Raw genomic sequence first — 13177 nt, 5'->3', positions numbered from 1 at the left:
ACGAACATCAAACTTGTACCATGAGATCATACATGCCTTTAACTAACCATTGTTTTATTTTTTTCATACACAAAACTGAAATATATATATATATATATATATATATATATATATATATATATATATATATATATATATATATATATATATATATACATACATACATACATACATACACACACACACACACACAACACATTTTTTTTAAATCATGAGGGTTATACTCTATTTTACAATGAAATATAGTTCACCCACAGTTCACACAATCTGTAAAACATTTAGCCAACCCAGTCAAATATTTACACATAGTTACATTTAAAAAAGAAGTTAAATGATCCAAATAAAGATTATTTCACTCATCAAGAACAGTTAAAGTCTTCAGAAGAACTATAACACTATCGTATAGAAATGTGGAGTGTGAACTAGGAGGGTCAAACTCTGTTGGGGGAGGAAACACAGAGCTGTTTTCAGCAGACAGTCGTTTTAAAATCACACACTGAACTTGTAGAAATGTTTCACACACTGGCTTTGTTTTGTCTGTGCTCCTGGCGCCAAATTGGTGAGTAACAAAAACATTTTTATGGCTTTGTTTCATTTTCCAGGTTCATTTTTATCATTGCGAGATCTACTTCAGGTCTCCATTCTGAACTGAAAATAGTAATTTCCCGGCATTGAGATAATGAAATAAAATCTGGAAAAGTCTTATATACATAAAGTGTATATACTCTATCTCAGCAGCTGCTTTCAGATCTCAGCTTACTTTTGTTCATTTAGTTTTTCAATAAATCATCCAATCAATAAATCGATCAATCTTCAGTAACAATGAGCAAAATGTGTGAACACAGATAGTGAGATTCAGTGAGCGTGTTTTATCTAATGATAAAAAAAATGTAGGCTGAAATGTTCCGCGTATATTTTTAAAAATACTGTAAATCATGCATTTTTACAAATTGATTTTGGACTAGCAGATAAACTTCAAACAAATGAAAGACTAAATGTTTGCTTCACACATTTCTGTCTGTTCATATTTTTCATCTTTCATCTGCTTCGCTGCGTCTGCTAATGTTCTGGACGTCTCTCAGTTCATATTTAAACAAATACAAATGAAATGATTTATAAACCATCAAGAGTCTTTATCTGTGACAAAACCTGTTGATGTTCTTCAGGTGTGTTTGGAGAATCAGTGTCAGTGATGGAGGGAGATTCTGTCACTCTTAACACCGATCTTACTCAAATACATCAAATTGAAGACATAGTGTGGAGATTTGGAGCTGACAAGTCTCTCATAGCTAAAATCTACAGAGAGAAAGAAGTCCATGATAAGAGATTCAGAGATAGACTTGAGATGAATAATCAGACTGGATCTCTGACCATCACGAACATCACAACTGAACACGCTGGACTCTATGAACTAAAGATTAAAGGAGGAAGAGGGTTAACGAAATCATTCAATGTTTCTGTCTTTGGTGAGTAGAAAAATCACTTGTCCCCTCAATGTTTTTGACAGCATTTTTCTGTTAAAATGTATTCATTATTTGAGTTGAACATGTTTAAACCATTATTTTTACAAGGCTGTAGGGTTTATGATGTGTTCATAAAATCCTAAAATATTTAAAATATGAAAACCTGTTGTTCATGTCTTATTATATTAGTATTGAAACACTGGGAACTTTAATCTTCATGAATCAGCCCGATTCACACTTTAGTGCCTCACTTTAACCCTTTTGTTTCTGGAGGAACTTGTGGAAATTTTAACATTAATAGTTTATTTACCTATTAAAATGTAATAATATTTTATAAAATTAGAATTTCATAGTTTGAGATGACAGAAACTCACTGACAGTCAACATACAATGCTGAAATAAGATCATGCATGTGTAGATTTAACCTTTTTAGTTTATTATCTTGTTTTCAGCTCAGCTGCCTGTTCCTGTCATCAACAGTAAATCTGCACTGTATTCCTCATCATCATCATCTTCATCACAGCAGAATTGTTCATTGTTGTGTTCAGTGGTGAATGTGGGTCATGTGACTCTCTCCTGGTACAAAGGAAACAGTTTATTGTCCAGCATCAGTGTGTCTGATCTCAGCATCAGTCTCTCTCTACCTCTGGAGGTGGAATATCAGGAGAAAAACAGCTACAGCTGTGTGATCAACAATCCCATCACAAACCAGACCACACATCTGGACATCAGCAAACTCTGTCATATAGATTTAGGTACAATAACAGTGCTATTCCGGATTATTTACGGGGTTGCTTTCCCCCCTACAAAACTTAACCCTCATTGATATCTCTCAGTCTTGTCTGAGCTCTGACTGACAGACTCTTTTTGTCATTACAGGTAATGGTCTGCCTTTAGTGTACATAGTGTTGATCTCTTCTGCTGCAGGAGCTCTGCTGATCGCAGTTACACTCAGGATCTTCTGCATCTGCAGGAAACAAAGAAAAAGTGAACAACAAGGCAAGTGTTTCCTACTCCTTTTAAAAACTATTTTAAAAACTTTATCTGAATATTTCAATGGATAAATAATCCTAAATATAATTTCATCATACGATGGAAATTTATTTGTGTAGGTATTATTTGTTTTACTTTACAAAAGAGTGTTTTTTAGACTGTCTGAATGCTTCATAGGTATGCTGGGGTTATTTTGATTTGCTAAAAGACCAGCAGGAAATGTGTATGTGTATGTGTGTATTGTGTGTGTGTGTGTCATGTGTGTAAACAAATGTGAATCAAGACATTTTATTTTAGAGATCCTATCTTAGTTTAAAAAAAACTATTTGCATTAAATACTTAGAAACACATACAGGGGACATATACCATGGACACATGTTGAACATTTGTTATGATTTGGACTCGATTAGGTTATACAGGTGCTGGTCATATAATTAGAATATCATCAATATTTCACTAATTCCATTCAAAAAGTGAAACTTGTACAATATATTTATTCATTACACACAGACTGATATATTTCAAATGTTTATTTCTTTTAATTTTGATGATTATAACTGACAACTAAGGAAAATCCCAAATTCAGTATCTCAGAAAATTAGAATATTACTTAAGACGAATACAAAGAAAAGGAATTATAGAAATCTTGGCCAACTGAACAGTATGAACATGAAAATTATGAGCATGTACAGCACTCAATATTTAGTAGGGGCTCCTTTTGTGTCTTGCCCTCCTTGTGCACGGTGTCAATGGTCATCTTTTGGACAACTGTCAAGTCAACAGTCTTCCCCATGATTGTGTAGCCCACAGAACTAAGGCGTTTCTCAATGTCAAGGATACTTCCTTGGCAGGACTGATCCTTCCAAGTCACTTCCTTCAGAGGCTAGGCGAGACTCCTCTTTAGCATTCGGGAGAACACGTAAATGGAACAGGCTAGCAAGTGCACGTAATTGCGTCATTACGTCAGTGAAAAGGTCCGTTTGAATGGTATCGTTAAATTACTTTGGACAACTTAACTAGTTATTTAAAAAAGAAATGCCGATGACGCAACCAAGTTAACATTTGTTAAATGACAGGTCCGGTTCAGTTAACCATTTGTATTTGTATAATTTACAATATCAATATGGTAGTAATTTGTACTGGCATTTAAACGTTATACTTTACTTATATTTACTACAGTTATAACAAGTGTTTGGTAACGTAAATAAAAACCGTTAACACTCCGACTCCGCTAACGTTAGACATTTTTGAATTTTAGAACAAGATAGCAAAGCTGCTCGAGTGCGCATAGGATTGTGGGTGATTTGAGAGCACGAAGAGCGCGAAGGATACACATATGCATCCTTTCCTGTGTATGGGATATTTTTCGAACGAAGGACTCAGTCCTTGGTTGAAATTCCGAGGATCCTCGACATTGGAACAGTCCTTTGACGGATGTCGATGACGTAGCATCCTCGAAATACTGGCTTCCGAGGATCCTTCCTTGACATTGAGAAACACCTCTAGACTGAGAGACCATTTGAGTTAATTAGCTGATTAGAGTGTGCACCAAGTGTCTTCATTATTGAACCTTTTCACAATATTCTAATTTTCTGAGATACTGAATTTGGGATTTTCCTTAGTTGTCCTAAGTTATAATCATCGAAATTAAAATAAACATTTGAAATATATCAGTCTGTGTGTAATGAATGAATATAATATACAAGTTTCACTTTTTGAATGGAATTTTTTTCTAATTATATGACCAGCACCTGTAAATGCAGACTCAAAGTGTTTCTCTTTTTTCGCACTTTGCAGCCATGATTGTATTATTGTCAACTTTTCTTGCAAGAAAATTAATCTTCAAAAGACCTTTGTCTCAAAAGAACATTATTGAAATAGAAAATTGCCATGACAATTATTCACATAATTTCAGCACTTGTCTTTCTTTTTAGGGAAGGTAATAATTAGTGTAGTTATTTGGTCATTTCAATGAATAATGATATTCCAATAAAAGCTTCAATGGAAATTATTAGCAAAGACTGGTTTAAATATAACCTTACTTGTATATGCTGCTTGGGCCTTTTTATATGTGTGAACCGGGTAATTCAAAATGAATAAATTATGTAAAAAATTCATGTAAAATTTTTTAATTGTGTGCACTGATTGTGTCTTGATAATACATTTTGTGAAGAAGCAAGTCTACTTAAGATCGTGCTCTGTTGTTTTAATCTGTCATTACTGTTCAAACAGGTGAGACTTGTGAAGAGATCACTTACGCTGATCCAACATTCTACAAAAGAAAAACACAGAAACCGGTAAGTCAATATAGATTTCACTTTAAAATATATGTTAAAAATCTTCAGTCAGTGAACATTATATACATATATATATTTAGATAAAATAAATAAATATATAGCTTGCTCAGTTTTTGTTCATTGACTAGCATTCACCATCAGTGAACCATCAGTGGCTTCTGCTTGGTTTAGAAAATTGTGTAGCGTGTCAATTCTATGTGGTATGTGGTATGTGCCGCAAGATATTTTTGGCATATGTTAGCATGACATCAGAGCAAGTTGGACATCATTTAAACTCATCTAACCAGCATACATCTTGATCTCCAGTGATTTTGATTATGAGTCAACTAACAATTTTTTTGCCAATGGCCAACAACAGACATTATTTAGTCACAATTTAGTATTTTTTTTTTCTTTGCCTATACCCACAATGTTAATGTAATCACTGATTTTACAGTATATTGTAACGAGTCAGTCATAATGGCAGAGTTGGATTCAAATGCAAGGCTTTATTATAAAGACTGTGGTCTGAACAGGCAGGGTCAAAACAAGTGCAAACAGTTATATCCAAGGCACAGGCAAAAGAGTAATCCACAGAACAGTCAATAGTCAGGGCAGGCAGCAAACTATCATAAAATGAGCGTTTACGCAGAACAGAACCATACCACAACCTAAAATGTATGCTAAATTGTAAGTCATCTTTGATGATAGTGATCCTGACAGAAATGTAATACTGACATTATTACTTGCATTAAAAGGCTAGATCTAATGTGAAATACATGCCAAAGAAAAGAGTCACAGGTCTTTTAATGCACTGGAGTGGGGTGAGTAGAGCCCATTGCATTGGTGCCATGACCCGGATGGGAGTGAGGCTTAGGGGGATGAATGTAACAGAGGCCAGAAAATAGGTGCCGTGCAAGTAAACCTCACTCCCCTGATCTCAAGAGGTGCATTAGCAACTGATGCAAGTGGCAGCACTCTTTAGTCTCCTTGTTAGTGGACCCGCTCCCACGCCGGAGAATGGGGTTTGAATCCAGCTTGGAGCGTGTATAGGGGTGTAACAAAATCACAAACTGAACCGAAAGATCGCGATACACTACTCATGATTCGAATCGCGGAACTCTCGTGCCGTACCGTGGTACTCTCACGCCTCCTGCTGCCCATTGTTGAGGTTAATGCCACTTATCTCTTAGTAACTAATCTATTAATTTAATAAATTTTATTTCCATACATTTGATTACATCGTATTGGCAATGACTAATAATAGCTTTTTAAATGCTGTTCTAAATATTATGTTCCAAAGTTACTGTTTTCCAAGTGCATGTCATGTCACATGACTTGGAAGTGAGCATCACACGGTTACTACTGCATACGCAGGATGGCTGTTCCGCCTGAGATTGCAGATCCCACGGACACATTTAAGTCTCTTGTGTGGGAACATTTTGGTTTTCCAGTGGAGTACAGGAATGGAATTTGTGTCGTAGACAAAGCACACACAATCTGTCATAACTGTTTCTCAAAACTTACTTATACGACAGGAAACACGTCTAAAATGCAAGTGCATCTCCGGAGACTTTACCCCAACATTGATATTAGCGGCACACGTAAGAAGCCTCAAAAACAGGAAACTTTTCCCACTGCCTTCAGAATGAAGCTACAAGCTAACTCTGACCATGCTCAAACAATTACATAGTCAATAGGTGTTTTCATAGCACTAGATATGCAGCCGTTTTCCGTTGTTGAGAATGACGGATATCATTCATAATAACTCATACAAAAATGAACCGACACTCAGTGAAAACATGCCTCACAGACATAATAAATATATCTATAGAAAGCTGTAAATGACTACTTAATGAAATAAAACAAATCTAAAATAAAAACTCTCATTATAATCATAATCTGTGAAGCTCTTCTCGGCGCGTCTAATGAGGAAACCGCGAGACAGGCAACTACATCCTTGTGACACAGACTCAGAAAACACTTATTAGTAAATAATTCAAATATCTCCCTACTATTTACCACTGTCACATTTATGGTAATTACTTTTGTCGGTGCTTTGCGGCAAGGTTGAGCCTATTGCGTGTATTTGAACGGAGAACTGTTGAGCTGCGCTGCTGCTGCGGGACACTAAGGCCCAATCCCAATTATATTTATACCCCTTCCCCTTCCCCTACCCCTCCACCTACCCCTTCCCCTTGTCCCTTGAAACAGAGTGTCAAGGGGTAGGGGAAAAAATATTCCCCTAAGGATTCGGACACCACTACACTATGCCGTCACATGTCATAATTCGTCGTCGTGTACATTAGAGCCTTTAATTATTGTTCTGTATTAATGAGCTGCTTACTGACACACACACATATCGAAAATCGCGCACCTCACACATCCAGGAGAAAATAAACTTGTCAACACTGCAACATGACTTTTATTCGCTACATTATATTTTGCTGCAACGAGAGGATACAATCGCTGTTTTTAAGTAAACTCACTCTAAAAAGATAAATACACAGAAGCGAATACACGTATCTTCCATTTCTCTCTCTCTCTCTCTCTCTCTCTCTCTCTCTCTCTCTTTCTTTCCCTCTTTAATAGATAATCTTTAATTTTAGCGATTTCTAATTAATGGGGGGATTAGCCCCCATCAATGTCTATGGCAGTTATCGTCCTGATCAGACATACGCTGTGGCACTATCATGCAGTCTGTAATGATTTGACGTTAGCAAATATTAGCGTTTTTTTTGCAAACATTTCTTTGAGTAACATGACCCTTAATATGAACTCACAATTGAATGTAACATAAAACAAATGATTACTTTTCATTAAAATCTTTATTTATGCCAAAAAAGCTTACATTTATGTGTCTTTTTGTTTGCTCAGGCAGCCATGTTGCCGAGATAATTCCCTTCGTTTGAAGTGTGGTCCCAAAAAATCTTTGTTTTAAGGGCTATCTGGCCCTTCCCCTTACCCCTTCCCCTCCAACCAAAAGAGAATCGAGACACCCCTAGGGGAAAGGGGAAGGGGTAGAATTGGCATTGTGCCTAATCACCGTTGAGTCGCTCTTGACAGCCGCAGTAGCGAGGTCTCTTTTGTTTCATCACTTATTAATGGAAGTCTAAAATATAAAAGTAAGGAGAAGTGTAAAACAGGTGGTAGGCCCGGCCCGCGTCTGTACTATGGCGTGAAAATTGCTCTCAGGGGAGCAGTTAGATGTGGCATCCAGCAGTGATGATCCTCCAGCAAAAAAGGCAGTAATCTATGAACTGTTTGGAAAGTTATTTCCACTGGAGCCAGGCACTCCTGCACCCTGTAATGTTTGTCATATCAAATGTCTCCATATCAAATGGTGAAAGATACTTGTATATATTTTACTTGTAATATATTTAATTTTAGTTTACTCAGATAAGCCGACTGCACTAAAGAGATAAATGTTTTATTCTGACTAGTCTACACTGGAAGTATTTATTTCATTTTTGTTTACTCAGGAATGCTGAGTGAACTAAAAATGTGAAGCCAGAGTTAATAAAGAAAAAGACAAGTTATTTTTGTAGTTATAATTAAGTTAAGTGAATCTATTGTTCCTTAGCATTGCTGGTAAAATGACATGAACCCTGCCACCACAGCAAACCGATCCGAACCGTGGCTCCAAAATCGTAAACCGAACCGAACCGTGGCATTGGTGTATCTTTACGCCCCTAATATATATATATGTATGTATGTATCTAGATGTTTAATGGGGTTCCCTCAAGTTGTATCATGTTCATGTAAGACTGCTGATCACCATAAAAAGAACAAGATTTCACATATTTGACTGAATCAATCTTCAGGATGCCAAATTTGATTTTATTTATTTTAACAGAAAGTTAAAGAGGAAGATAATGTGGAGTATGCACCTATAACAATGAGAAGATGATCAAACTTTCATCTTTTCTGAGACCCAGAACCTCCAGCAGCAACCTCAGAGTCAGAATCTATGGTTGAGTTTTGGGAATGGTGAGAATCACTATGTGTAGTACTCATTTTGTCAAAACATTTTGTACACAGATGGCATGAAATAAATTATAGGATATTTTTTGATTTGTTCTAGCTTTAATGGTCAAAAAATTAGTCAAAATGAACCCTGTCTGTTGTCTCATTTATTTACATTTGTACAGAGATGCGGTTTGATCTGTTGGTAGACAAACAGCTTCAGCATGAACATGTTGTACTAAAGGAAGTTGGTAGTTTATGTCAGAGTTTGTGTATAAGGTGTCATTAGTGTGTCTGTCAGTAGAATGTGGTTAAAGGGTATTTTTTTCCATTCCTTGCCCAAATGATGTGTAGTAAAAGAAACATTAACAGAAGATAGATTTAACAGAAAATTAAAAGAGAAAAACAACTGTTCCTAAATTCCCTCCTCTGACATCATTAGCCTACTTGTTATTGTGACATAGGCAAAAGAAACATTTGGGCCCCTTTGACTATTACTATGTACTTTTACCTTCGCAAAAACAATAAAGCAGACAATGAATGACTTAAGCCTTTGACCCTTTTAATGGTAAGTTTAAAATATTCTAACTGACACCCCAGAGTAAGTTTTATTTTTGGATGACCATTATTTGTTTCTCCTTATTGTTTCCATGGCGATGTGTCAGGCTTGTCACATGTAACTCTATTGCTTTTATTTTGTTTTTCCTTTTTTATTCAAAATATTCACACACTTGCTTACCATGTCATCATCTATCTGATATTCTGGTTCACAAATATATGTGAGTGTATTTTGTAACTGATCTTGATCATGATCTATAAAGTGAGATGGGTGTCACATGTTTGTTCACACTGCAGCTCTGAGAGTCCAGTCATTCAGATTTACAGCACCTGAATTAATCAATTTCTCACAAATACTAAGTAAGGGTGCATTCATGTTAGAGTTGGGGTACTAGAACTCAAGTCTGGTCTCAAGTACAATTTTAAGGGGACTCAAACTTGTCTGACTCGAGCCTTTGGCTATTCAGAATGTGATTTTAAGTATTTCACTGTACTTGAAAGCTGACGGGTTTCCGTGTACACCCAAAGCACACTCACCTAAAGCGTCTCTCAGTCAGCTTGTGAATGCTGAATTAAGTTCTCTTTTGAATGTTATTGCTACACACTTAGACTAAAAATCATGTCAAAATGCCCATCTTGGAGACTATTCATGTACAGTAGGAAAAATATAGATGTTTGATTTGTGCATCAGGTCTTAAAGTGACAGCAGTGTTAACCTGTTGCCACCGACTGTGTCATAAACAGGGCTGAATTGGTAATCGGGCCGATGCACTTGGGTCGATTCTGACTAAAATTCAGTGAAGTCAAGGCTGTAATGTGATTGGTTATTAAGGCACACATGATCCAAGTTAGCCGTTATTCTTTCTCCAATAGTAAGTAATACAGACCCTCTCATCTCCCTATAGTAAGATGATCTCTGAACAGACTTGTTGTGCGGTGCTATATGGGGAGGCTGCAGACCTGGAGCCGGTAGATATAGGCCCCAAGCAGTTTTACGCCCCTGTTGTTCCTCATGCGTCCAGTAGGGGGAGAAGGAAATACGGCGAATAACACTATATGGGGAGGCTGCAGAGCAGACCTATGACCTACTGTAAAATGTATTATTTATATGTATTTATAAACTGTTTTTATATACAGGAGACTGACTGATATATGATGTTGTGAATTTATATTAAGCTATATTTAGATATTAACCATATTTAGGCCATTAGACATACAGTACTGTGTAATCATTTGCATCCTAAATGAAATATCTGCTGTACAATTCACAATTGGTCGTCATACAGCTACAAAACATGTCCTACATAGCATTTTATGAAGACAAACACAATTTAACCCTTTTCTAAAATTCCAAGGGTCATTTAAAAGAAAAAGACAATATTGTTGTTCACAAAAATATTTATTAACACCATGACTTTTATTTCTTAACAGCATGACTCCTGTAGATTCTAGTGGTAGTTGTAATTGTGACACACAACCTAGACCACACCGGTGGATTGTATAATCTAAAAGAAAAAAGAAAAACAAAACAAAAATCACTCCTTTCCTTGCATTTCAGAGAAAGACACAGCACAACTTATTTGTTAAACTTTTATGCAACGTACCCTGACAATGCTGACATGAGTAAATTTGAGTAAACTAAAACATCAATCATGCATCCATTTAACATTAACATTCATTACATTTTTAGAAAAAAATAAAATAAAAATCAATCATAAATGATGCTACCTTCATGGACGACTGCCCTAGAAAAGTGAAGCTTAAGATGAGTTTGTACTTTACTTTTCTTTGAGGGCTTGAAAAAAATCAGAATTACAGAAAGGACAGTGAAATAGGGAACAGCAGGAGGTGCATCTGTTAAGCGCAGGTAAGTTGCAACCTCTCTGTATAGATATTATTTCTTCCCCTGAAGAGAGAAAGAGATGGGTTTTTTTAGTTTATACTTGTTTAGAAAGAGAGATTTTAATTTTCTTATGTAGCTAAAGCAAACACACACCTTTATGAGATACAAGTTAAAGAACTAAAGACAGAGTATGATAAAACACACATTAAATGCACATATATTTGTCCAGATAAGTAAGCTATTTTAAGAAAACTGTATATTAAGATATACATTAGAGAATTAGATCATTTCATTTATAAGAAACAACTCAAATCAAAATCTACATTTAAACCATATGAGACCAAAGTTTTTAATGTAGGTTTTATCATGCATGACATATGTTTGTATTATTTGACAAAATACTTGAGTGAGTGTGCAGATCAACTTGTGATTTACTTAGAGATTTGCATACATGCCTATATAAATGTGTATTTTGTGTGTTCACATCATAGACTGTAAAAAAATAAAAAAAAAATCACACATTTGTGATTATCCACTCTAATGTGCTCCAGAAACCACGTGGAGTATGTTTAAATGCAAGGAGTAAACAGGGTCTTACCAGAAGAAGCCATGTCACACAAGCTAAAGAGAGACAACAAGATAAAAATAAAAATGTAATTAATTTTAAAAGTGAGTGAGACAGAGCGGGTAAAGAGAAGACTAGGGGCAGCTTAACCTACACGTGGTTAGCTAAGTTTGAGTCAGACAGACTGACTCAATCAAGTACTTTTGCCTCTCGAAATAAATTATTGACCCATCTTTTGAATTGATATCGCATCAATCATTTATAAATAATAAATGTTGCATCATTACAATACAATCAACAACAATAACTTATTTACATACCTCAATTTGTATCGCTTCAAAAAATGTCTGCTGCTATCATACAGATATGGTCTCCTGTTTTGATGACTAGGCTCATATACTAATATACAACCTCCCCCTACTGGACGCATGAGGAACAACAGGGGCGTAAAACTGCTTGGGGCGTAAAACTGCTTGGGGCCTATATCTACCAGCTCCAGGTCTGCAGCCTCCCCATACTCGTGCGGTGAGTGATGTGGGTCAACGAGCCAGGCAGGAGGAGAAGAAGAGAGTAGCTGAATCAGTAAAGTGTTTAATAGGGACTCGCAGCAGAGGCAGGCCTTAAGTGTTGTAGAATACAGGTACGTAAACACTTTTTAATAAAATGTAAATCCGTCCCCCACGATCTAGTCAAGTGTGTTCATAGAGGTTTCCATTGGCCAATGTGAATAAAGCTAGATTTACATAAAAAAAAAGACACAATATTTTCGGACCTGATGTTTTATTTTTATGTAAAACAAGATGTGATATGAGTGAGATACACAGGCTACATACATACACCACCAGTCAAAAAATTTGGAACAGTAAGAAAGATCCAAAAATCAGCATTCAACAAGCTTTTGTTACATTATACATAGACCCTTCGAAAACTTGGAGTCAGTACATATACTGTATATATATTATTATTATTATTATTATTTTATTTTTTTATTTGGGGGGGGGGGGGGGGTTATATAATTAAATTAATGCATTTATTTAGCAAGGATGCTTTAAATTGATCAAAAGTGATGATAAAGACATTTATAATGTTACAAACAAACTCTATTTCAGATCAATACTGCTCTTCTGAACTTTCTATTTAGCAAAGAAACCTGAAAAAAGAAAAACTCAGCTGTTTTCAACATAATAATAATAAATGCTTTTCGATCAGCATATCAGAATATTTGAATGATTTCTGAAGGATCACGTGACTGGAGTAATGATGCAAAAAAATTCAGCTTTTGAAATTGCAGGAATAAATTACATTATAAAATGTATTCAAATAGAAAAGTTATTTTAATTAGTAAAAATGTTGCTGTATTCTGGATCATATATATGCATTTATAGATGTGTGTGTGTATATATATATATATATATATATATATATATATATATATATATATATATATATAAATGCATTATGTAATGCAATGTATTATATGCATTGCATTACATAATGCAATGCAATGTATTAT

The 13177-nt window shown here is 35.5% G+C and overlaps 1 long non-coding RNA gene across 1 annotated transcript; it reads right to left on the bottom strand.

The window, feature by feature from the left end:
- Positions 1-10636: 10636 nt before the first annotated feature.
- Positions 10637-12032, bottom strand: LOC113080623 (uncharacterized). Its single transcript, XR_003281915.1, has 4 exons — positions 11985-12032; positions 11698-11720; positions 10985-11162; positions 10637-10761 (listed from the first exon to the last, which is right to left on the bottom strand). It is a non-coding gene; the product is annotated as an uncharacterized LOC113080623 (long non-coding RNA).
- Between the last annotated feature and the right edge of the window lie 1145 nt (positions 12033-13177).

This window comes from Carassius auratus, unplaced genomic scaffold (genome assembly GCF_003368295.1).
Source record: "Carassius auratus strain Wakin unplaced genomic scaffold, ASM336829v1 scaf_tig00031891, whole genome shotgun sequence".
Taxonomy (NCBI): Eukaryota; Metazoa; Chordata; class Actinopteri; order Cypriniformes; family Cyprinidae; genus Carassius; species Carassius auratus.
This window is presented reverse-complemented; position numbering and strand designations above follow the sequence as displayed.